General features: G+C 26.0%; 1 long non-coding RNA gene and 1 other non-coding gene across 11 annotated transcripts in view; one reads left to right on the forward strand and one right to left on the reverse strand.

Moving 5' to 3' along the window:
* Positions 1 to 27,392, forward strand: part of LOC122269028 (uncharacterized) — a 119,295-nt gene that overhangs the window by 88,626 nt on the left and 3,277 nt on the right. For 7 of the 10 annotated variants that reach the window (XR_011637326.1, XR_011637324.1, XR_011637327.1 and 4 more), the window contains 3 exons: positions 2,412 to 2,582; positions 9,967 to 10,042; positions 10,997 to 11,180. This is a non-coding gene — a long non-coding RNA (uncharacterized lncRNA). Of the gene's footprint in view, positions 1 to 2,411; positions 2,583 to 9,966; positions 10,043 to 10,996; positions 11,181 to 13,324; positions 13,478 to 19,348; positions 19,436 to 27,392 lie in introns of all 10 variants that reach the window. The other 3 variants (XR_006224889.2, XR_006224890.2, XR_006224885.2) reach the window with 3 other exon arrangements.
* Positions 1,822 to 16,070, reverse strand: LOC107438803 (uncharacterized). The gene is made up of 13 exons (XR_011637322.1): positions 16,054 to 16,070; positions 15,161 to 15,181; positions 14,510 to 14,527; positions 13,886 to 13,900; positions 13,569 to 13,601; positions 12,913 to 12,945; positions 10,306 to 10,341; positions 9,019 to 9,033; positions 6,630 to 6,644; positions 5,956 to 5,973; positions 3,881 to 3,895; positions 3,714 to 3,731; positions 1,822 to 1,836 (listed from the first exon to the last, which is right to left on the reverse strand). It is a non-coding gene; the product is annotated as an uncharacterized protein (transcript).

Raw genomic sequence — 27,392 nt, forward strand, 5'->3', positions numbered from 1 at the left:
AATAAATTAAAATCGGGTTAAAATGTAATAAATGTTATGTTTTGTACTTACCACCTGTGAAGCAACAAAAACTGTTTATGAACCATATATTATGCCAGTTTAAAAAAGTGCATACCCACTTACAAACTTTTAAAATAATTTCTTAGAAAAAAAATGCAAGTTAAAATTTTTTTATTCTAAATTATTTTATGCTAAAAATTAATAATATTTGCAAAATATGTCGTTGAAAAATTTTAAGGTGTTTTTGAGGTTTATATGAGGTTGTTGCTGGGATTCATTTAATGTTTATTTGAAGTTGAGTTAAGAAAAATCAACCTCCCAAAGTTCATATGATTGAAGATGTATCAAGATGTACTGAAGATGTTTTATTCCCACTTGAGGATGTAAGAAATCCACCTTAGAGCAATTAGCTTAGAAAGATTGTTTTTGAGGTGTATTGGTTATTTTTCTACACTTCGAGAAAAAATATATATTTGAAGTGTGAATAGTTTTACCTGATTTCAACTGAATTTATATCTGAGGAATATGAATTTATTTTATGTGGTGTAAATGAGGTAGAAATTGAGGTTTATCGTTGAGATTATTTTTGGTATGAATCGAAATCTCCTTATTAACCAAAGTCGCTTTTTTTTACAATTGTCAACCTTCAAAAACTCTCAAAACACCATACTTTCTTGTAAACTGCAAAAATATTTCAAAAAATATACTAATTATTACTGATGAGCATTCTATATTTTTGTATTTATTACAACTATGAAATATGTGAAGTATCTCAAAGGTGATGAAAAAACTTTTTTTTTTCATATATGCTCAAAAAAAATTAAGTAACTGCATTAAAATACTTTCTATTATTCTTCAGAACATGGAATAGAAACGTTTCTTTGTTAACTAAAAGGTGCATGATTTTATTTAAATCTTCCAGTATAATAAGTATTTTTTTAAGAAATTATTTAACGTGTTTGGAAAATTATATTTCATTAAATATGCATAAATAATTATGCTTTTTGATGATTTTTTTGCACTTACCTAGGAGTCCAGCTATAAAAGGAAACATTATATTCATTATCTATGTGATGTTATACTTGCATTAAAATTAAATAATGAATTTCGAAAAAATAAGATTTAATAAGTTAATTTTTCTGATTTATTTTTATATTTAAATGGTTAGATTAATGTTCGCTTAAGATTAAAGTGATTGCCTTATTCGAAATGTTTGTATAAATAATGAATAATGAAATGCTTGATAATTCCCTTTTCCATTAGATTTTTTTATAAAATTTGTTAACTAAATGTAATTCGCCGAATATATGATAGTTAAGGTATTTTAATGTTTTTTCTTCTAACTGCATGTCCTTTTTCTCTATACCTTATTAAACTATATCATCATGCAAAAGTTGAAACGTGTTCTCCATCGAAACTCAAAATTTGGGAAAATTAATAGCATACGAGTTGCGTATACGAAATATAAAATTTGGTATGTTGTTAATTGCGCTCTAAGGCTTGCTGGCCTAAGTAGTAACTCTCATAAATTATGTCACAAGTGTCATTCCAAAATTACTACCGATTTAAGCATGTATAAACACACCAATAACGAAGTTAGCGCTACGATTAAAGTAAAACAAAAGCTAATCAAATGCTCAATGTTTGTATAAATTCGTGAGAAAAAAAAGATTGCTTCCCACAGCATAACTTTACCATTTTTAAGCATAAACTTAATTTTGAAGCAAATATAGAGAAATATCATGTCATTATTGCTCATTTCAGCAAATACTTTTCTAAATTGATCTGAATACCTAAAATTGTTTTAGAATAAATACTTACGATGCTTCTGATTAGCTAAAAGATAGTTTAACATAATATCATTAAACAGTCTTAGAAATTTTGTTTAATTCATCTTAATTTAAAAAGTTTTTACAATGCATGCAATTAGTAAATATAAATAAAAGAAACATAATAAATTATGAATAATCTGTTATTTGCAAGGTGAAATACTGTGTGTTAGAAGTATAATGACTGGTCGAGATGACAATAATTTAAATTTATGTAGCCCATAGCACAAATTTTCTTAATAATGGGGGGATTGGATTGCTGCCTTTCTTTTGCAGGTCATTAAAGTTAGGAAATTAATAGTATTTTCATCACTAATATTTTTTAAAGGTAAAGTGCCAATTACAGGCATCTACTCGCCTGGTATTGCTTATAATGATGTTTTATTACGTGTAAAAGCCATTGCCTTGCATTCCATATAACGACACTTTTTAAGTTAAGTTCCAATTACAGGTATTCCTTGCGGTGATCTTATTTCGTAAGTGCAGGCATCATTGAACTGTATTTCCTATACTGATACTTTTTTTTATCAAATTTTTGTGTTTTTAAATACATTTTGTTATAATAAACTTGTATTTTTTCAGATGTTTAATTTATGAAATCAAAAACAATTTTTTTCTTGTATCTTTTTGGAAAATGACCGATGGGTATCACCTACATTTCTCCATCTGCAGATAGAAATCCAATCGACTCGCTATAAGAAGGCAGCTTAGAATTGCCGATTGATTTATGATCGAAGTAAAAACTGCCAAGAAGTAAGTTTCTCAAAAGCTTGAGTCAATTACAGGCACTTTAAATATGTTTAATACTAATGTCGCTTTGATATTATGACAAACTAGATGTAGGTTAGGTATTCAGTAAATGGATGTGAAAATAGCGAGAATATCAAGACGTAGTGTATTAATTGTAACATGGGTATTATCATACCTGCCAGATTTTACGCATTTGGCGTAAAATTTTATTTCTGTGTTTAAAGTTGTAGTAAAATGTATGCTTTCTATATATTCTTTGCATTTATAAACTTAATTTATAATCTTTTTAATCCACCACTATTTTTAAAAATACTAATCATACATAATAATATGTAATACTGTTTAGATAGTCCGCATAAGCTTGTTGAAAATAAGACGTAAGTTTCTGCCAAAAATTGTAATCTAAATTCCACTTTACTACCACTGGGAAAAATCATCCTCGAAAGGATTAAAAGTTGGCAGGTATGGTATTATGCATGTTGTTTTCAAGTATATGGTTATTTTCATTCAGTATATAATTAATTTTTGTCCCTAAGGCTCATTTTGGTCACGCTGCATTAAATATTTATAAATTTATTTTAAATAAGGAGCTTTCAGAAGAATTCCGATTATATTTTAGGTATTTTTTTAGTCAGATTTGGAGATTCATGAGTGTAACAACAGTGAATAGATGCCAAGGAAAGAGACTTCTTTTCAGAAATAACTGAATAAAGTGCGAATATAAGAAAGAAAATAAATATTTTTTCTGACATCAGAAACTGATTAAATATTATTAAAACCTTAGAAACTTTATGTATTTCAGTTTACAAAAGCATTTGAGTTTGGAAATTATAATGAAAAACTAAAACATGCGACGGTTGGAAATTTATAACTTAGTTTGCGAAGTGATAAACCTATCCTTATCACTTTTTCACTCAGAAAAATTTTGCTCCAATTTTGTCAAAATTACTCAATTATTCTATACATAAAAAATAGCTTTTTTTAATGTTTTATATTGGAACAATCGATGAAAATGCTGATTAATGTAGTATTAAATTCTGCCTTTTTTGCTGAAAAAAGAGACTTCTGAAATTTATAAAGCTTATTACCACAAAGTTTAAATTAAATAAAAAATAAAATTTAACATATACACACCTCCAAGTGCATTAGCAGCTAAAATAATAAAAGTTTTACAAGTAAAGAACAAGAATGTATTTAAAACTGAAATTTGTGACTACATGTATGAAATAAATATGAAATCAAGAAGATCATTTGTAAATCTTTTTTAAAAACGGTTATTGAAAAAGACTAGTTTTACTTACCTCCTCCCAAAATATCTATAAAAATCACAAATATAATTGTAATTAAATGATTTTAAATACTTTTTCATTCTTTAAAATTACGATAAAAATTATTTTATGCCATGTTTTGTTGTCGTATTTACTATCATTTTCTTTAAATATATAGCCAGTGATATTTGTGAATTAATAAAATGCTTAGAATCTTTTTAAATATATTGATATTATTATTAAAAAATTCAACAATATTGGGAGAATGAAACAAAGTTTGCAAGAGCGATATCAATAAATATATTATATATATTTAATTATATAATATATTTATAACTCAATTTTAAATTAATTTAAATCAATTAAATGTTTTCCTAGTTTATAACAGTAATTCATAACAAATTCAAGCATTATAACAAGGACTGTTTGACTCATCTGAATTTTTAAAAAATGTTAGATGTTTTTATTTTATTCAAATATAAACTATATTATCATCGTTCATTTACATTTCTGTTATTAATAGTGTAGTGATAAGCAGTAATAAAAATTTTAGAGCTGTCTTCTTTGTCTTATGAATGTATGAAAGCAGCGATATATTTTGGTTATCTTTTTATCTTTTTTTTAAATTTATACCAGGTAATCAGAAATTCTTAGATACGCAGTATTCTATTTTTCGTTCTTCCTTGCTTGCGTCAGCAATCATCTACCCTCTTTCACATCATTAGTTATGTCTGTGAATCAGTGAATTCCATGAAATCCAAAAACTCTGGGCATTCATGTTACCAATTTCACTTTCAGTTTGTTTGCTTTTTCTTCCTTTTCTGATCTGCTCAGCAGACTTAGTTTAGGACGCCACATTATTTAGTTTCTTTTTTGTGGTTTAAGCGTAAATTTCTCTGTCGCTTTCTGTCTCTTAAATCACTAAATTAAATATTAAAAATAATAATCTTAAAAAAATGTGCTTCTGATTAGAAAATTTTAGAAAACTTTCTTTAAAATAATTGCTGAAAGACACAGAAATCTTTCTTAAAACTAGATAAAATATTTTTGTTTTACATAATTGGTAAGAGATGGTTTAAATTATAAAAGTTATAAAGTATTTGTTGTGGGTCATGGAAGAAAAAAAAACAGCTTTACTTGTGAATATTAAATGAAAAAAACTAATGCCTAACATTGCATAAACATATTAGTTTAAATACTAAGATAAGAATTTTTATATACTTTAAAATAGCAGAGCACTGTTTGAATTTTCATTCTAAAACTATGATAAAGTAACCGGCAGTCTGTTCTTGTAATTAATAGTGAAGTTTACGGAAAAGAACGCTTGTAACTTTTTCAGTTTTGAATACGTTTAAAATTAGTATGGTTAAAAAAACCACGAATCTATAACTATATATTTTTTTTAAATCATTATCAACTAGCATGGTTTCAACATCGTAAAAAATAAATTTAACTGGATATTGGAGCTAGGCGTTTCGTTAGATAATGGATAATAAAGTTAGATTGTTGTTGAGATGCGTTTTCTCAAGTCAACTGAGTAATGGTATTCGATTATTGTAGCTGGTTAATTGACCTATTGAGAATGATGATTGTGAGAGATGGAAAATACTAGAATTTTTTAAGTTGATCAGCTTTATAGTGCGACCATCTATGCTTGAGTTAGAGTATAGTATTCTAATAGCACAGGGTCACAAATTGGAGAGTGCAGGATACTACAAACTCTTCATGTGTTGAAGAGAATGGAGAAAATATTATAGTGTCAACCTTTCTGCTTGACATGATTTTGATAGATTAGCCCTTTTGGCAATAACATGTACCCAGCTGAAAGGAACTGAGTGTCGACATTAGATCAGCTTGGTTGGTTTCATAAAATTATGGTCGTTTAACCATATTAGGGGAAAGCAGTTATTAAACAGTTTTTCTCACAATTTATAGACTGAAAACCATTTTATTTAAACTAAATTGACCTTGTTTAAATTTTTTAAAATAACATTCGAATAAAATGTTTTTTTTAACAATTTTTTCCGAGAAATTTCTAACAGTGTATAGGGAAAGTTATAAAAGTTTAGTTTTAAATATACAGAAAAATTTTTCAAAGAAAATCTTACTCTGTCCTGCCTTGTTCACTGTAAATAATTTTGGAATTTTAACAACATATAGAACAACATAAATAGTGAATGCATACAAATTACAAAGGAATTAAATAATTCAATATTTTAATATTTATTATTTAGCAATCAAGCTGCTTTAATAATTTGAAACATATAAACTATTGAATCATATTGAAAATATAAATATGTAGGAAATTGCTGAAGATATTTAATAGTATACAGTTATAAAAATATCTGAATCGAGGTTTTTTTAATCCTAAATGCATTTCTCAATTATTTTTTACTTTCATTTTTAACTTACACTATACAGTGATTCTATCATTATAAAACATCTTTGTATTTTTATCGTTTTGTGAAATCTTAGCTAAGTTTGAATAATTTGTAATTAACGAATTTCACTTGGTACTAACTTTGGAAAGGATCATATGATAAAGGTGTTTAACGAATAATAGTCAGAAGATTTCTCTTTTTTAATTAATTATATTACATCTTTTATGCAAGTTTATGTTGGAATGTTATATTTGCAATCGTTTTCATTAAAAACGAAATTATATGTTTTTTCACGTAAATATCAACAGCATTATTCCTGTATAATTTAAACAAACTGGATTATACGTTATAGATTCTCAATAAATGCCGTGTGTTTCAAATGTGAAATAACATAAACTTACCGCTGTTGGCAAGTCCTAAAAAAGAAGCAATATTTCATAGTAAATTCATAAATCATCATTTTATTATTGATGTGTTCAAGAAATGAGACATGCGCAAAAAAACTATGTGTTTCTTGCGCATGTAAGGTTTCGAATCATGTATTTAAAAATATATAAACTTATGTGTTAACGAGATAAATTTAATAATTTTACAATTGTATATTTCAATTAACATGCATCTGAAAATAAATATTCAACTTGAATACATAGAGGTATATTCAATTTTCGCAATTTATGTTATCAATGTATGAAATTTGATAGTTATCATATACCGTAATATGGGATAACTTTGAGACTACATGAATGTTTTTATTCTTTAATTTGAATTTCTCATCTAAATTGTACTTCAGAGCTATGATTAGTTTGCAATATATATATACCTGTACAAACTTTCTTTAAAATGGGATGAGCAACTCATTCTAAGAAGTTAGAAACGAAATTCTATGTCACAAGGTCACCAACTGGTATGGAATAACTCAGGGATAACTTATTTTTAATTATATCACATAGTAAACCTCTTTAATATCGTGCATAGACACAATTTTTTAAAGAAAACTGTTAAAATTTCTAAATGTAATTTTTCTATGCGAGGTGAATAAAAAATTTCTAAAATGAAAATTTTATTTTTCATTTTGATTATTATTTCCAACATTATTATAGATCTAAATTATTGTTATTATTAATATTTACATTATTATTGTGATTTCTCTTATCGATTATTATTAATTTTTCGAGGGATTTTCATTCCTGATTCTCAAAACACTACAATTTGGAAGTATTGTCTCAAAAGCATCGTCAGGAGGGCGTTCTAAAACTTTGTGCCCGTTATGAAAATTTTACCTTTTGAGTATTTCACCATGATTCGAGAACTTTTTAAATAAATTGAAAAAAGCTTTCTCACAATCATGTCATTCGTTTATCCAAAGACAATTCTATGCAAAAATAAATTTGTAGTAAATTTTTCTTTAATAATAGTGAAAGGAATTTGAACTGTAACATATACAGCTTTTATATCATTTTCTACTATGTGATTATACATTGCAAAATGCAAAACTTGACCAAAATCGTTTGAATAGTTCTTGAGAAATTAAATTTTTTTGAAACTTTGTACACATGAAATTCGATTTATCATGTATTTTTCGAGTGACTTATAAAATGACTAGCAATTTTTATCGTTTACAAAGTAATAAGAAAGAAACTGAGAAAGCAGTTTAGAGGTTAGAATTTGGCAGTTATCAGGGAACAGTAACTCCCTAGTTCCACTCCATTCCAGAATATTTTTGGAGGGGCATTTTATGATTATTTTTATATAAGTGATGTTCACAATGCAAAGTGCTATTCAGGCAAAATATTATAATCTATTTTGATGCTTGTAAATTACGATAAAAGAAACAGTTAATTACTTTTGTTAGTTTTTATTGAACTATACTGCCTTTTTAGCTAAACAAAATTATCATTTTCTTAATTCAATGTGTCGGTGTTTTTATAAAATGAAAACTCTTTATTCACTTTATCTAGTGTATTTAGCTTTTATTAATAATAATATTAACGAAATGAAAAAAGGAAAAAAGTGGGAAAATTATTTTAAAAAAAACTTCCGTGTAGGAAATACCAGGCGCATACTAATGCCGGCAGCCTACGTTTTGTACCGAGAATTTCTTTTCAAACAAAACTGCTAGAAATCAAGCCAATTATTAGTATTAAATAATCATAATTCTTGGTTTAGTGTACCATTTGATATCTTAATTAGTGTCTACTCTGTAAAAAATCTGGATCAAATTACGGAAAAATATAACCGAATTCAGAGTGCGTGTATTTTTTACAGTAAAACCCATTTTTACCGGGCCTTCTTAAGAAACAAAAATTTTCATATACAGAATTTTTTTAGTAATAATCATTATAAAACCTATGAATAACTGTAATAAAATAAATAATACTTCAAAATATACGTTACAATATTTTAGAGTAGAGATGGATGTCACGGTAGAATGCATTTTATGGAAGATGCACCCAAAAGTTCCTGCACTTTATACCGTAGTTTGTAGTAAATTACCAAGTCTTAGTAATACATCTATCGCCGAATTTTTATCTTGACGCTCACCATTCACATGGTCAATTGCTACTACTTTTTAGTTAACTTTGCAAAAGAGAAAAGTTACCCAAAAATACAGACCTCTATCAATTTTAGTTATTTTGCTATTTTTTTTTATTTTGTTTCTAAACACTAAACAAAATGAACTATTTTTTGCACTATATTCCTTAATAGTAATAAGACATTTACATTGATATTACTTTTTATTGTTTAATTTATATGTTATATTAAATATTTAAAATAAAAATATCAACTTACCAGTAACACCTCCCTCTAGATGATTAAGAAAAATTTTGAGATTAAAAAAAGGGTAATAAAAGGATAATAAGAAACCAAAATCCATTCATAATAAATGAAAAAAATCAAAGTTACTTTCTTTGATATAATATTAAAACAGAAAAAATAACGTTTGAAGAAATCTAATTTCTTCTGCATATAAATGAGTTGTAAGCTCCTACAATGCGAGTTTAATGTTCAGTTTAGCATAAAATTTTGTTTCCTTGTGTACAAATTAGATTGATATTGAATTATAAGATTACGAAGATAAGGTTTGTTATTACGTATGCGTAATTAAAATTACGAAGGAGTGTAGAAAAATGTACAATGAATACTTCTGAATTACAAAAAAAGAAGCTTTTATTCTTTTCAAGTTCATGAACTATGTTTTTATTAAATTTGCTGCAAAAATTACCACTTAATTTTATATCCGTTGAAATGCGCCAACGAAGTTGAAATTTAATCTGTGAAAAGAGCCATTTTCATGCGGGATTTTTTTTATTGTTGTTGCCTTTTTATATACTTTTCTTAAGAACATTTCTTAAAATCTTTAGTTTTCTTTGAGTGTAATTTACGAAATATAATTGTAATTCTCAAAATCTTTATTTTATAGTTTCGTTCTCTACGTGATGACAACAATTTCAGAAAATAATTATCAAAACAAAATTGGAAAAAAATAATTAAAAAGATTAGATGTTGCCAAATTGCACGAATACGATATAAAATGATTGCTATTGTTAACATTAAAAATTTTATATCATTTAATATTTGTTATTGTGATACCATAATTTCCTTGTGTTCCTAAATTTAGAAATTTTAAGTTTAGTTCATTATTTTTAAAATCAAAGTATTTTATTTTTATTTTTTTTTGGATATTAATGCGTTACCAAAATATTGTAACATAAATTATAATAACTATCTCTTTTATAGACAAAATTATATTTCTTTCCGGGAAAAGCTACTTTTTAAGAAAATAAAGAAGAATGGAAGTCAATCACGGGTATTGGTGAGTGGAGTTTTTTCATATTTAAAAATATAATAATAAGTATAATTTGTGCTAAAATTTGTAAATGTAATTTTTTTTTACGCAAATACCATAAAAATCAGTTGCTTTAGATTTTTATCTATAAACTTATCGTTGCTAATATATTTATAAATTTGTTTATCCTAAGTAAATGGAGCAAAGATTTGAAAACGTAATATTTAAATTAACACAGTTTCATTTCATATTTTTAAAAAATGAGTATTTAGTTACTAGTTTAAACTTACGTTGACATTTTCCTGTTTTGCCTCCTTTTCCTCCACCTATGGAAAAATTTAAAAAAATGTTTGTTATTAATGAACAGTTATTGTTGTCAACAAAAATATTATTTTGAGATATCGAATTTTGTTTAAACCCATTTATATTGCTAAAATTAAATATAACATATAATTTTGTTGCATCATTCTCTGATTGAAGTATCTCAGTTCTGGAAACTAAAATGTTTATGAAGTATAAAAGCGTAATAGAAAATAAAATAAATTTAAAAAATAAGGAAACAGAAGCTAAATAAATTTTTAAACTAAAAGAGAACGACAATTTATCTAAATTAACTACTTTTGTTTTAAATTTTAGCACATCTCTTAATACCTTACAGCATTTAAAAAAATTGTAATTTTTTAACTCATTTTTAAGTAAATTAGATGTGACTCATTTTTTTCCAGCAATGAGAATTCAAAATTTAAAATACAAGGAAAAAGTGATTAAGATATTTTCCAATGCAAAAACTATTTAAACTTCTCTTTAAAATTCTTGATCATCAAAATTTTACTAAACCTATTAATTCAAATGCTAAATTAATTTATTATAATTGAATAAACTTTATAGTAAACATCAAGACTTTATCTTACAAATAGTTTTTCTTTCTAACCTATTTTTAGCGGGAAATCAGTTATTTAACTCTACCTCTTTTCTTTTCAGCAGTGAGAGTTCCAAATTTGTATGAGCAAGAGAAAAAGGATTCAGATATTTTCCATGGGAAAAAAAATCTTTACACGACATTTTAGAATCCATAATTATTACAAAGATATTAAATTTATTTATGCAAATCTCAAACTATTTGATTACAATTTAAGAAACGTTGAAATAAACATTTGACTTTAGAGTAAGTATGATATGTTCACTAGTTCTTTGATTTTGTGAAAATTGCACTCATTATTATCAGTAAAATTTATCTTTCATTAAACTGAAACCTTTAGTTTTGAAAATAAAAAGGAATTATTGAACATTGGCCCCTTTGAACATCACATTTTAGTCACATCATTTATTTCTCAATTAAACATATATTTTCTCTTGTTAAATTATATTTGAGAATGTTAGATTAGAAAAAGAATAAGAAATAAAAGTTCAACGAGAGGTATGTAGCCCGAACAGTTTACATGATTCCTGTATCAAATTATTAAGTGTAGGGATAGTTTGAATTTGAATTTTAAATTCTATAAGAAATGGCAAGTGAATCATTTTCAAGTCAATGTAAAATTACATCTAAGTTAATTTTTAAGAGACCTTTTAAATAAGCAAGAAGTGAAGAATCACAAAAATATTTTTTTAAGCTTAACTATTATTACAGTATATCCATTTGTCGTTGGATCAATGGTTTGGAATATTTATGCATACAGCAAATTATATTCATTTTTAGATTTATTATTATTTTGATGAATAAACTTATTGTGAATGGATTAAATGGAATATAAATTTCTTTTTTTAAATGATGAAAAAATTGTTTTTTATAATTTGTATGACATAATCATTTATCTACTAAATGAATGTTAAATGTATAATTCTAATATGATAGTTTGATTTGAAATTGAGTACTGGCAAATGAAACTGCTTCACCACATTTTGAAATTTACAAGACTGATAAAACATAGTATAGTATGTAAGATATGAAATTTTTAGAACATTCATAGGAAGCAGGTGTTAATGGTATCACCAACAGCTAACAGCATTGTTTTAAATTCTCAATTTACATTTGAACTTTATTTTCCGATTAAGAATTTTGTGTAATACCACGCTTAAGAAGAATTTTCTTCAATCACATACGTTATTTTTAATAAGGAAAAAATGGATCCTAATAGGGTTACGGTTTATAGATTTGAATAATTACTACTCGCGTTGGCCGAGATCCCTTAACTGTGCACACAATATGGAATCGATGCGGGTCCAGAACGGTAATCCGAAATGTCATGCTATATTTTAGTGACTTCCTCTACTTACAGCCTAGAAGCAACGCTAAATGGAGTCGCAGAACCACATAATGCAAATTGTGAGTAGGGGAAGTTTAACAAGTTTGAACAAGTTTACTAGACAGTAAACTTGTTCAAACTGTTGGGCAATGTCTAAAATAATATGAGCTACCAATTAGCAAATAAACCTTCAGTTACTCTTGACATTCTATCACTTAAAAACAGAAGCACCTTCAGTGGAGGGATCAACATCTAATCTTTTCCCATGAAGGGTGGCACATAATCATTGCGGTCGAGTTCTGGGACTAAAAGTAGAGCCATGATTGTCACATCCGGGTTTGGCGGCATCATGGAGATTAGATGTATACATGGCTATCGTGATCTATTACTCACTATTACTATGATTATATTGGATGCTCTTTGGTGAGTTGAACAACTCCTGTTTGCATTTCTTGCATTCTGAACCAGGTCATTTCATTTGCATATACAGAAGTTTAAATGTAAAACACATCTGACAAATCAAAAGTAAAGTAACATCATTGCATTTCAATTTTTTGTTTCGAATATTAGATCCGGTACATTATTGAATTACCTTTAACAAATTTCAGTTAGTTTGGTGGTCGCACGGCAAATTTTATCAAGTATAATTACCTCCTTTTGATGATCTGCCGCGTCCGCCTCCTCCTAAAGAAAAGTATTATTTATCACTAAAAAACAAAATATCATTAAAACACATAAATAAAAAAAATCTGGTATAATATGTTTCTTTTATTTTTCTTTCGGAACAATTCATTCATTTTTTGATTGCAAGATTTCCCTTTCCCACACATGAAACTAAATTTAAACTAAGTATTATAGAAAAAAAACTGAACTCACAATGTGAAGTACTATTTTTAATGTAGGAAATTGCAAAACAGCTTTTACATAATTAAGCACAGAAATAAATACTCCTCTGAGACATAGTAGTTCCGTCATTTCCCGCTAATAACATTTGAAGATACTTTATTATTGCCTATAATTAAATTCGCTACATTTTGAAATGTAATAACCTTTTTTTTTACAGATTATTGAAGTCAATTATATTTAAATTCAGTGATTAAGTAATAATCATAAGTGATAAGATAAGTGATAAGATAATAAGATAAGTGAATGAAGCGGAATGAAATTAAGCAAAATGATTTCGAAGGAAATGAATAGGTTCAATTGAATTTTAAGGGTATGTTATTTTAAATATCTATAATGACACTCATATACTAACATTTGTATCGTGAAAGAATAAAAAAATCCATTAAAATATATTTATTTACCTGGAGGTCCTCTACCACCTCCTCCTCCACCTGCTTTAAAAAAAGAATATTTTTCAATTGACATATTAAGAAACATTTTTGAAAATAAAAAAGTTATCAGGTTTTATTATTTCTTTCTTTTTAGGTTATGTTAAATCTCTAAATATCATTATCAATGAACCATATTTTTCAACATTATAGCAATCTAATCAGTATGCAAAATGTGCATTTCTTTCCTGGACAAATAATTCTCTTGCGTATTAATTTTAAACTATCTGGTTTAGTGAGAAAGAAGACAGAAATAAATAAATAATAAGCAAAAAATATACTTTACTTACCACCACCTTTTGCAGCTAAAGTGTTCATGTTTTAATGTATTTACAAATAATTGCAATGACATTAATTTCAGAATATTTATTTATAAATTATAACAGCTTCACAAACATTAATAAACTTATTAAAATGCAATAAAAATACATAAATCAAAAAGCTTTAAAAATAATTGACACTAATCCATTTCAGGATGTGTAAAAAGTCAACAAACTATCATGGGCGCCAATATTATTTCGTTGATTCTGATAACAGGTACTAGTAGCATACGCAATAGATGCTATGCTAATAGGCATCTAACACACTAATATAAGTGCTGCGGCAATTTGATTTTTACATCTCCCCAAATGGATAAGTAACAAATAATTTCAAAGTAAATTATTAAATTAATCCTATTTAAATATAGGTGCAAAATATTGTTCATACTATACTTCAAACTTTATAAATTTCAAACTTTAAAGAAACTCTGAAAGTAAAACAGATAAAAATTGGAGAAAAATGTAGGTGAAAAATAATATATATTGTTTGCAAATAAATAAATTTATAACTAAAATATTAAAATTCACTTTTTCGTAAAAGGATATGAGTGAAAAAATATTTTTATAATATAAGTTTATGGTGTTACTTACTACGTATTTTGTAATGATGAACTGAAAAAAATATATATATTAATAAATTTTGTTTATAATTCTAAGCTCATGCATTAAACATACGGAGATAAAGTCTTTAAGCTATTTGATGTAGGCTTGAAAGATTTATATATTCCTATTATTTTGATATATAAATTATTTCAAATTTTCTTAAAACGCGATAGATGATTTATAGTACAAATTAACTTTAGAATCTTCGACTCGTGCTCAGAATTTTCAGGACACATATTCTGCAATAATTTAATTTGCACTTAAATCAATGAAGATTAAGTCACATCCACAATGAAACATGCAATTATTTTATAAATTATTTACCCTACCATTGAAAGATCGTAAAACTATTTAAAAAAAATAATAATAATGAAAATATTAATGAAGAAATACAGCAGAGTTTTTAAATTTAATGAAAATATTTCACGTTTAATGACTTTGAAGATGTGTTCTAAATTCTTTTAACTAAAAACCGCAACTAATTACTGAACTGTTACAAATTGTATGCTTATTATAATTGCTGTAAGTACTCAAAAAAGTATTAATATTCACAAGATTCTTATTATGGAAATATTGAACTCTTTTAAATTACGATTTCAATAAAAATAGCCAAAATTTTGGAATACTCAAACATCTACTTACCATGAGTTATATATTTTCCAGCTATAAAAATATATAGCTATTAATGTTTGAAATATATATTCAATTTCATTTTTCGCTCTTTATAGAAATCCATCTTTTAATGTAAATATATTTATTTTCAATAGTAAAAGTATAAAATTTTAAATAATGGTAAATAAGATATATGTATTTCATACGTACGCAATTCATATATACATAACAAGATATATTTGAACAAGACATTTAAAAATTCTGCCTGATGAATTGAATATTTCCTCAATCAGTTGGATATGTTTATTTTGATACAAAAAATTTTACTTTCTACCAAAAATGCGAGCTTTACATTTAAAACAATTAGAATATAGTTTGTTTTTCATGTTTTAGCCAACAGGATTGTTTGCTTTCGGAATTCCGAGCAAGCAATCCACTCAAACTTTCTGCAGTTTAGATGCTGATAACAATTTTATCTCTGTTTTTAACTGAGATTAAATAATAAAACTTGATATTGTTGTATACTGGTTAAGCAAAATTCGATGTGTCAAAAAGGAAATACCTTATCAGAATATATTCTGCAGTCACTTAAATTAGTGTTCAAAATTTTTGCTTCTGTCTGAAGATTATGGCTTTTTTTTTTAATTAAATCTACTATATGTATTTTCTTTATTCAAATTAAGAATAATAAAAAAAAGAAAAACAATAAGGAAAAATGATGCCGATTTTAATATCGCATAAAATAGTAATTAATATTATTTAAGTTTTTTAAGGTTACTGTTTTGTTATTGTTGAATTAGATTTGTATTAATTTTTCTTAGTAGCTGAAACTTAGAATTGAAAAACTGAAACGTTAAAGCATTTTTATAGGTTTTATATTAATTTCTACTATTCTATTTTTTAAAATGACATTTTCTACTTACTGACTCTATGAACTGAAATATATATAAAAAGGTAAATAACTTATGCATATAATATGTATGTATGCATTGCATGCATGACACAATAAGTAGACGATTTTTGAAAATATATAATAAGGGTAATTCGCACATTAATTTAAAATCTACGGGTGTCCGAAAGATTGACTAATGGATTTTGAAAATCAACTAGGGACTTCAGAACAGAAATAACTACAATAGATTAATTGCACTGTAACACTGCTCTGTAAATATCTGTGTTATAGATGGTTATATTCCGAAATGATGCATGTTCTAAAGTGTAAGCCATCTTCGAAATATTGACTGAACAAAAATTCGATTGCGGATGACATGATTTCAATTTCTCTAAAGCTCTCGTAAGTCTGCAGCTCCAGTACGATTACTTCTCGGACTTAGGTGATAAAATTGAAGTGAATTTGGTTGAATTTCAGATCCCCAAGCATGATACCAAAAACTCTACATTTTTATACCATCCGTGTTTTATGGTTTTTAAAATTCATCAACCATTTTTGGGACACCAGGTATATACTCCATATGACTCATGATAATGCACTAGATTAATTACAATATGAATTTTTTAGCACTAATCTGTGTAATATTTAACACTGTTCGGCGTATTTTCAAAAATTTAAATTGAAAAAGTTGTTTGATTTGTAATGATAATTGCAATGTACTGTAAATTAAAATATTCTTTTCTTCCGTTTTAGTGAGCCTTGATGATTCTAAAACTAGTATTTTAAAATGAACTTTTTTAAACCATGAATTTATTAAAAATAACAATAAATTACTCTTTGTGACATTTACGGTAAAGAGATTTCTTATTATGTATTTTGTTTAATCTTTACTACTTTTTTAACGTTTAGGTCGCTTAAGCACAAAACAAAATATGTCTGTTAAACGTCATAACATATTAAGTCAACGTAATTCTCTTTCTTAAAAATTAAATAATTTTTTTTTATAATATTAAATATAGAGTCTTAAGAATTTTTGTGGTAAAAAAATTTCTTTTTTTCTTCTTTCTTTTTACAATTGATATAAACTTAAATGATTCAAAAGAAGATAGCAACTACATTCTACATTACCTCCAGCTAAATTAAAAATATAAAAATTAATATGAAGGAAACATTTTTCCTCTAAAAATTTTTTGTCATCATTCAAATGAAGACTATATACTTACGTTCAGGTTCGCCATAAACTAAAAATAATAATTAAAATTCACTATAAAATAGTTAAAAATCAATTACAAAACATATAAATTGGGAATTTTAGGATCTAAGTGAGTTATTTCTTTTATTAAATTTTCAAAAATAAACATAAATTTTGCAAAATTTTCATAAAGATTCATAATTTTCTAAGCAAGATCATGTATAGAAAACAATTTTAAATAAATAAAATAAAAGACTTTTTTTATTTAAAGAAAAATCTGATTTTTGGACATTAATATCTGTTCTCCATTTGCCTTTTAGGGGATAAATTTTTGCTATTTCGTTTTCCTTAGTAGTGCAATAAAACAATTAACAGCCTATGTTTTATAGTCTCACGTACTGGTCAGCTATACCTTGGACAAATTTATTATTTTTTTTATGAAAAACATAATTGCTTAGAAATTTACCTAGATATTTTACTGGAAATACATTTTACGTTTGTTTACTAACATATTTCTTTGAGAACAAATTATGTCAATACCTCTGAGAACAAACTTCTTTTTCATCTAAGAATAATCGGTCAAAAATACAGCATGTTGTTGTAAGTTGGATAATCATAAGCTGTATTTTGGACTCTCGGATCCTCCTTGGAAATAACTGTAATTCTTTGGATAACACTCTTTTAGAGTTCTTTTATTCTTAACTTATTAATAGATAATTTTAATATTCAAATAATCATGACTATCAAAATTTAAACATAATATGAAAATCTATAGATAATTAATATTATTAATTTTAAAGCTCCATTAAGTAATATATAATATATTGTAAGACATATATAATAGTAATATATTGTAAGGCATATAAGTGATTGGAGTCAAAACTATTTAGAAACATAGAACTTTTGAAACAACTTTTTACTGTTAGAAATATTATTAAAGAAACCATCAGTTGATATAAAAATGAAGAAATAGAAATTTTTTACCTGCAACTACAAAGGCAAGAGCAAGCAGAAGTGGAATGGTCCTCATATTTCTGGTTAATATACTGACTATTCAAAGCTTGCTGCGATTGTGTAGCTCTGAGTGTAAAATTTTCCTTTATATACTCGAAATATTTTATATCTTTGAGTTATGTCTATTTTCCAAATGATTTTAAAGCTATATAATGATCGTTTCGGTACATTATTAAACTTTAAATCTGTTTGTACAATAGTAAAATCTATTAATGATTGTCAGCAAATTAGATTCGTACTTAAAACCATAGTTTAATCAGTTGAACATAAACGTTTGACGATGTGATTTAATTGGCTTACAAAAATTGGTTTTGATAACAGTCGATAAAACTTTAATTTGAAACCGCATGTAAACATGTAAACAAATAAACTATTTTATTAATTGCTTCCATAAAATCTGTTATTTGTAAATTATCTTCTATTTTATCACTTTGGTTTCTTGCTTATTAAAATTATGAGGTCGACGACAGACATCTGAACTTTTTATTACGTCTATCCTTAAAATTCTCTTACTATGAAAATATTATATATTTTCCATATGCTATGAAATAATTGAAAGTTTATCAAGAATTTATTTCTTAATTAAAATGCATGAGCCAGTAGGCTAAATTTTTCCTGCAAATTTTTATTAGATACATTTTGCAAAAATTGCTACTTTTTTTAAGTATTTTTTCCTCAATTATGTAGCCAAGTGGTACTCATAGTGGTACGCATCTATGGCATTCGGGTAAATATACAAATTAGTGCTTCGATATTGTGATTTATTGGAAATTTCTTTGACGCAGTATGATTTGTTACATTGTTCTAATTTAATTTAATCGCTTATTGTTAATTTTAGTTCTTATTATTTAATGCAATGCTCATCTATTATGTTAGCTAAATTGGCTACTGTCGTATCGAAATAAAATGGGGAATATACGTACAGATTTCACAATGTTATCTTTTAAGAAATAAATGCAACTGTTTGTGTTGAGAGATAAATTGTTATAAAATTGTCATAAGTAACTTTCAGAAAACATGGAATATTTTCAGTAGAATAAAAAAATATATTTTATGCATGAAAATTTTATGTGCTTAGAACTTTAGATTCCATAAATTTAATTTGCTTTGTCTTATTCAGAGAATACGTCGGAAGCAGTATCTGAAGAGTCTAGATAACTGAGGATATTTAAGAGCTTATTTAAGAACTAGTTTATTTAATGAAATAGTTGAGTATTTTTCTTTCGAATGTATTTTTTAGTTTGCTACTCACAGGAACCAGCCTAACCTTTTTAAAAAATAACTTTACCATGATAAAAATAACGTGAGTAAATTATTTTATGTAATATGGAATTTTGCAATAAAATATGGGAAATTGAAATTTTATAATTCCGAAAATCAAAATATATATATATATATATATAATTTACAATNATATATATTCACACTTTGTACTCAATACTTTAAACGCTATTCATACTCCTTTAAATATGTTAGTGTGAGATTCTATACACTGTACGATGGAATTTCAAAGCTAATGCACGTATACTAAATTCCAAAATAGAAAAGTAATAATACAATACTTCCAAGAATAAGATTATTTTAAATAAACCATGAAAACCAAAACAGACATAGGTTGAATATCTTTTAAGTTATTTATAGTTAAAGTCATTTCTAGTTAGCTCAACATTTTATTTCCTAGAAAGATCGAATGAATTTTAGAAATATCTGCTGCATATATGTTTGTAAAGCTAATTGCTCATCCTTCAAAGCTCCTGATAACAGAAAATAATTTTAATATTTTTTTAAAGAAAAAAAAACTTTCAAAAAAGGTGAAGAGGTTGATTTTGAGAAAAGTTCTTTATTCTGATGCTTATTCAGACACGCTTACATTCTCCCTTCAGATATTTACTTCTTTTTTTACACTTTCTAACTGATTTTTTAGCTATTAACTAAAGTCGATTGTTTTCTCATTAAATTTTACTGCAAAACGGAAATTATTTTAATGCAAAAGTTCAATCGCGCTTCATACTAACGGAATAACAATGTGCTATACAAGGTAAAAAGATCAATAATAAAAAAAGGGGGAGTTTGTCCTTTTGCCGATCTAATTACTCCAGAATTGCTTATGCTGACATCTTGAAACTTATAAAGTGTGTACCAGAGGCAATTTTAATCCTTGATCTCAAAAATCTTTCCAAAATTTCAGAGGTGTTAACAAGATTAGGAGTATTTGATGGATGTTAGAAATTTCTAGAGGGAAGTCATCGAAATATATGGAGGAAATCAGTATTGAGTGTACATTAAAATTCATAAATTGCAAGGTTTGGCACTGAAGAATTGATTAAAATTGTTGACTTAATTATGTTATTGAAATTGTTTGCTTTTTCTCAATAATTAAATTAAAATACTGCTTATGAAAATCAAGGTTTAAACTTTTAACAATGTCATGATATTTTTACAAATTTGAGACATTTGTGTCGCAATGGTGCTCCCAAATTTTGAATCAAAAGCCGATATATCCTTAGACCTAGACATACATTTAAAATTGAGGGAAAAACGATAAAAAATAAATCAGCAGGATTTTTTTATTTAAGAAATTTAAAATATACTGTATAAGTGTACTACTTAACATAAAAAATGTACGAAGTATTTAAAGTGTACTACTTTTCTGTCACTTTGAAATCAATCTATAAAGAAGTTTTGAATACATATTTAGGTAAAATTATTTTTGCAATTTATAAGTTTTCTCATTCCTCTTTCTTATTTAAGAATACAAAAGACTTAAGATTTTCACTTGTTAATTTATACAATATAACTCTCTGGGTTAAATTTGAGTATTGCTTTTCTCAGTAAAATGAGCTGTGACGCCTGCAATGGATTGCTGGTTAGTCCAATTACATTTATAAACGACATAATTTATTTCACGTTTTTTAATAATAAGAAGAAGAGTAATACTCAATTAAATATTCTTTTCAAACTGCAAAGTTATATGTTGAGTTTAATTTTATGCAATCACTTAAAAATAATTGCTTGAAAATTGTTAATTGCATGAAAATTGACATAGAAATATTTTTAATAAGGTAAATATTTTTAATAATTTAATATTTTTAATAAATATTCTTAATTTAAATATTTATTTATATATATTTTTGATAACTGAAAGTTATGAGGAGGTATCATGACAAAAATATTAAAATAATTAAAACAGAAAAAAATATTTATTAGTATTATCTTGTTCTTAAACGAAGTTCAAAAAATAATTCGAGTGATTTTCTTAAACTTCATCTAGAATGAATTATTTTACGTCAACATTTAGGTCAGTATGAGCCGGGTGCGAAATTCGTATCTACCAGAAATCGCTTGAATTCGAACCCGGTTTACGTCTTTTGAAGGCGAATGTTCCTTCCTTTGAGCCATCACGGCACTCAGTAAGATATTGGAATAAACTGACGTTGGGAATAATGAAAGATATTGTTAAACCATGATAACTGAAGGGATGAAATTATGGAGAGTTAGGAAAACACACTACCTTGAGAAGCTTAATCAATCCTTTTCCGTTAAAATCATTTCGTTAATATATTTTTAGAAAACTTATCAAAATTGAAGGTAAAAAAAAGTATGGCTTATGAGGGATAGAAAATTAATATTCGAGGAGGAAAAAAAAGAACATTACTGGAATCTGACAAATAACAATTCAAGAAAGGTAGTGTGCAAAAATTCGATTGATGGTGAGGGAATACAAAAAAGATTTAAAAGACAATTATTAGAAACACCTCAAAGTTTTAAGCGAGAGAAAGATTTTTTTGCTTACCAGCCTACCTTAATTATCATTTCTTACATTGCAACAGCGTTTTTTTATAGCTCGACAATAGCTTTCGGACCGATAAAATGAATACTTTTCCTCTTCAATTTTAATAAGGTTCTTCCCATCTTAGTAAAAATTTAAGCTCAATATTTAATGATTTTTTTTTATCAGAGATGAAGTATTTATAAGATAAATAAAAAAATAAAACATTGTTGCACACCTCTTGAAACATCCGATAATAATTCTGAATTAATTAATTAATCTAGATAATACGAAACACTTTGTTAATTTTTGAAAGAAAAAAAAACTACATTGAACTTAGTCTGGTTTACATGCATTGCTGCGAGCTTGCTAAAAAGTTCTTGATGAGAAATTAATTATAAATATTTTTAAGCCAATTCATTGAAATATTTTTTATAATTAAAAATTAAAGGGGAAGACTGGTCTATACCCAAGAAGGCTTATTTTGCAGATAAAAAAGGAAAAATAACGAAGTTTGCAGCTCATTTTTACAGTGTAATAACTGTCGAAGGGAACCAATTTTCCAAGTAATTGATATTGCAGAGCTTAGTAATCCTCAAAAAGCTGCAGATGACCACCCATTCATCATTTTTTTGTGAAAAGTGTATGTCGACGCTTTTTGCCCTCCTCATCTTCAATTGTCAAAGTGTGTGCCAATTCCAATTGTGAGTATGTAGAATCTTCTGTCAAAACTTTAAGATGACAACAGATAGTTGAAAAATATATTTATTCTGAAGAGTTCTTTACACAAAAAACCTAAATAACCTTATTTTTTATAATGCTTTATTAAATTCCTCATAAATATTTTCATATTAAGCAAGAATACCTACTGGTATAACCTTAAATCCATTGTAAGAAGCTTATTTCTTGGCAATCCTTTTTTTCCTCATTTACTCTGTACAGCGGAAAATTTTAATAAATATTATATTTATTTTAACATCAACTACAATAAATTGGAGATCTTCACCTTATAAAACATAAATAATATTTCAAATATTATTTTTAAAATTAAAACCTAAATATTATAGAGTTATTTTATTTAAGAAGTCTTATATTTGCAAATTTTGAATTTTTCTCCATTTGAAAAATAAAATATTCTACTTTTCTTACGTCTGAACGGATCATTTCTTTCGAATTCTGCAAAAGTGTGAGTAAAAAGAAATAAGTTCAATAATTGCATTTTTTAAATGCAGAAAACACACTTTGAAAATAGTCAAACAATATTTTTGTAATTATTTCTTGAAATATTAAAATTATCTTTTTCTTGAAGGAACCTCAATGCAATAAAAATAAACAAAAAGTGAGATGGCGGTTTTTTATAAATATATTAAATTGTTCATGTCTGCGCACTAAACAAATAAACTAAAGTTCATAATTTGAGCAAAAAGTAATTAAGGAGATTATCTCCTAAATGTTATTTTTATTGGAAAATATTTTTGTAATAAATTAGCTAAATTCAAGAGATTAAGCAAGATAAATAATTTGCCTCAATAAGCCTCTTTAAATAGGTTGATTTATCCCATATGATTTGTTTAACTAGATACGACAACTGTTGCAAATTAATTACTTTTTTTAATTTTGTGATGCGTCTATTTGTGTATTCTTATTTTTTAACTTAAGTGTAAGCCAATTTATAAAAATTAGCAATTGTATCGAAGATAATGAAGGATTATTTTTTTATGTTTCATCTACCCAACATAAAATAGTAAAACTTGCACCAGATACTACATATTTGGGCATGAAATTCCGTTTAGATAAAGATAAGTATAATATTTTATGATTGTCTCAGACGTGTCAATCTTATAAAATTTTTGAATACATTATGAATTTAATACCAATACCACTAGTATTTTTCTTAAAGTGCTTTTAGCACCAATGATACATGTTGCTAGGCACAAGTCATCAGAAAGATTCTATAGTTGACTGTAATATTCCAGCTATCTTAATTTCATTTATCAGGATTCGGCCTTACCGAAGCATCGCTTTTGCTTGCATATTTGCAATGTACAAAAAATTCAAAGAAAGCAACACTTTATCATTGACACTGATAACCTTCCTCAGAATTTCATGCTTGATTTGTCATTATATTTATTATAAATTTCGTAATTATATGAACTTAATAAAAATAATCTTAGAAATTTGCTACAAACGCAACTTTAAACAATATTAGATGTAGAGTTTCGCAATACTGGAAACTATCATTTATATTTTTAAATTTCATGCACCAAATATTTTATAAAATCAGGTGAATCAGATGGCGGTTATTAGTTGATCGATTTGAATTCAAATTCCGCTTCGCATCGACTACAGTGCTGCTTTTACATATCTTCAGTGATAGATGGGTATTGAGTTAGAACCTCAATAGCATCTAATAAACATTGGGTTTTTGCAGTTTTCTACTCAATGTGAAGCAAGTACGGATTAGTTCCAAGAAAAAGAGTTTCAGGAATGCTAATTTTATAAAGGATGATCCAGGATTATCGTCGGGGTAGGGTCCAAATGTCAAAGTTGCGTATTTGAAAATCGATACCCGCAAATACGAAATTGGGCTGTATGTTCAACGCCGAATATAAAATAATATCGAAGTTTAAATGAATGAAAGTTAGGTACAGAAATCTTTAATTTTAATTTTACTATGCAAATTCGTACACTTACTGACTTTATGGACAAATATGAAAAAAATTAAAATCAGTACAGTAATAATGAATGACAGAGTTATGCCATTGTTTAAAGAGTTATAATAAATAAACATTAGTTATTGTACTGAAATAAGTTGTTATAATTCTGTATAATAAAATAATATTAATTTTGATTTAATTTAAATATTAATTTTGATTTAATTTAAATATTAATTTTGAATTAATTTAAGTTTGATACATGGAGACTACCTATCCTGAATCTCCATTAACCACTCATAATTATAAAAAAAATTTTTATTTAAGGCCAAAAATATATAGTAATTCTGACGCAAACTTTATAGAAGTACTAAATTTTATTAATTTCTATTATGGGTCTTATTTAACGTTCAGTATTTGTTTTCCGGAGTAGATTTCTTTTAGCGATGTAAATGAATTAACCCAAAAATATCTACCTCTTATCGCAGAAAGATTTTGCATCACCAAATTTAATTTTTATGAAATATAACAAAAGCATTAAAGTTATCTAGAAATATCTAGTCATTAAAGATTTGTTTATACAGTTAAGAAGTACATCATTAAGTGACGTTTTACTTGGTGGTAATTTGATCAGTTAGGGACATATTTAATAAAGTTTGAACTCATAGGTTTACAAGTATTTATTTCGATTTTGATATTTGTTTTAAAATTCGATAGAAAACAACTTAATTGCTTGTTGTTTTTTTTATCAAATATATCGCACATCTATCTTTATTACTCTATTTTATCATGTTTTTTACATCGTCAGAATTTTATTAATTTGATTTACTATTTATTCAGGAGTAGCTATAAAAACAACCCTGATAACTGCGATAAAAACAACCCTTACAGAATCTTTTTTAAAAATATTAAAGCTTGAATTTCATCTTTGTAATAATAAATATTCCTGCATTACTATTCCATGACGGTAGTATGAAAGTAAGAATATTTTCAAAATAAATTAAAATGCTAAAAAAGTATGTTAAAATGCAAAAAAAAAGAAAATAAAAACATTTTGAAAAGTTATTATTATCCTTCTAAAAAACTAAGTAAAAGTTTTGTGCTATTTACGCACGGGTACTTATGTTGTGCTACTATGTGAAGCTTTACGTTATGTAAGATATTTTTGTTAGTCTCAGCTTTCATTAAAAATTTTCGTAAAATTTTAAATTTAAATTTAGCTTCAAAAGCACTCGTTTATAGTTTTTTTTAAAAAGATTTTTAGTTTTTAATGCTAGTAAGGTAAAATATTCCTAAAATGTTAACTTTATCGTTTTAATTAAATTTATGAAATACAATGTAATATTCATCGTAACATGTGATAAAAAAAAATACCGTTCAAATTATTAGTGAAGCCTTTTAACTTTATCGATTCACAATTACACTGCAGTTATTAAATAACATATCAGTAATGCGGGATAGATAAGCAAAAATTGAGTAAATTCATAAATACTAAAGCCAGCTGCGTCAGAAATCTAGTGTACATGAAACAAAGTAATTACATTTATAGCAGCGGCACAATGGGGGTAATTACCATGCAGTTAAACATTACATATGTATGAGTGTTAATCTTGTATTGAAAGTCTCATTTCCGAAAAAAAAATTTTGTTGCAAAAACAATAAATATTGCTACGCGTATATGTTATTCATATATGTTATTTAATAAATGTTAAATACTCATTATTAAAAAGAAATTAGCATCTGTTTTAGATTTAAAATGTTGTTATGAGGAACGATTAATAATTTTCAATGAATTCAGCAAGAAATATTTGTGCCTTCTTTGAAATTATGATATTGAAGTTATCCTATAAATGTTAAGATAAAGAAAAAAATATTAAATTCACGCTAGTGTTTTTTAACTATTAAATCTGAGAGAACTAGAACGCTAATGTAATTCTAATTAATGTGCAGTCTAACTCTTTATTGATATAGTTATATCAAATACTCTTGGAAAGCATATTGAACGAATGCTTAATAGCTGTATAATCGCTTGATCCCTTTGCAATTGCTTACAGAGTGAAAAATGCAGTGAGAACACCATATACGGTTCAATAATAGCCTTTTGTTTTAGTAATAATAAATTCTAGAAAGTTATGAAACAACCTGATGCGTAATAGGAAAGTTGAAATAAAACTAAACTATTATAAATGATAAAACTGTTTTAAAATCAAGTAAGATTAAAAGAAAAACATATTACACATATTGAAATTGGGAAGGAAAAAAATTCTTCTCAAAACTTTGATGGTACAAGAAGTACAACATTAAGAAATACAAAACAATTCAGTAAAAAAATGTCATGTATAGATCCTGATGAGACAAAAAAATGCAATATAAGTGTTTGTATTATTTTTAAAACAATCTATATAAATATTTTCAAATGTATGCATAAATATTTCGTTTCTATGTATAAATATTTGGAAAATAAATTTTAAATATATTCTTGTTTATATTCTTTTTAAATATATTAAATATATTTTCAAAATCAACAATGTGTAATGACTTGTTTTTAGTGAAGCAGAAAAAACATATATATATATATATATATATATATATATGGGTCATTCTCACGAAAACAGTCATTTTTCAGTTCATAAAATCCCAAAAAAGTAAAGTGAATAAAAAGCTCTGAAACTTTTTATATTAATAGAAATATGTAATGGCATTATAAAGAAAGTATATATCCTATAAATTATACTTAATAT

This window comes from Parasteatoda tepidariorum, chromosome 7 (genome assembly GCF_043381705.1).
Source record: "Parasteatoda tepidariorum isolate YZ-2023 chromosome 7, CAS_Ptep_4.0, whole genome shotgun sequence".
In the NCBI taxonomy this organism is placed as follows: domain Eukaryota; kingdom Metazoa; phylum Arthropoda; class Arachnida; order Araneae; family Theridiidae; genus Parasteatoda; species Parasteatoda tepidariorum.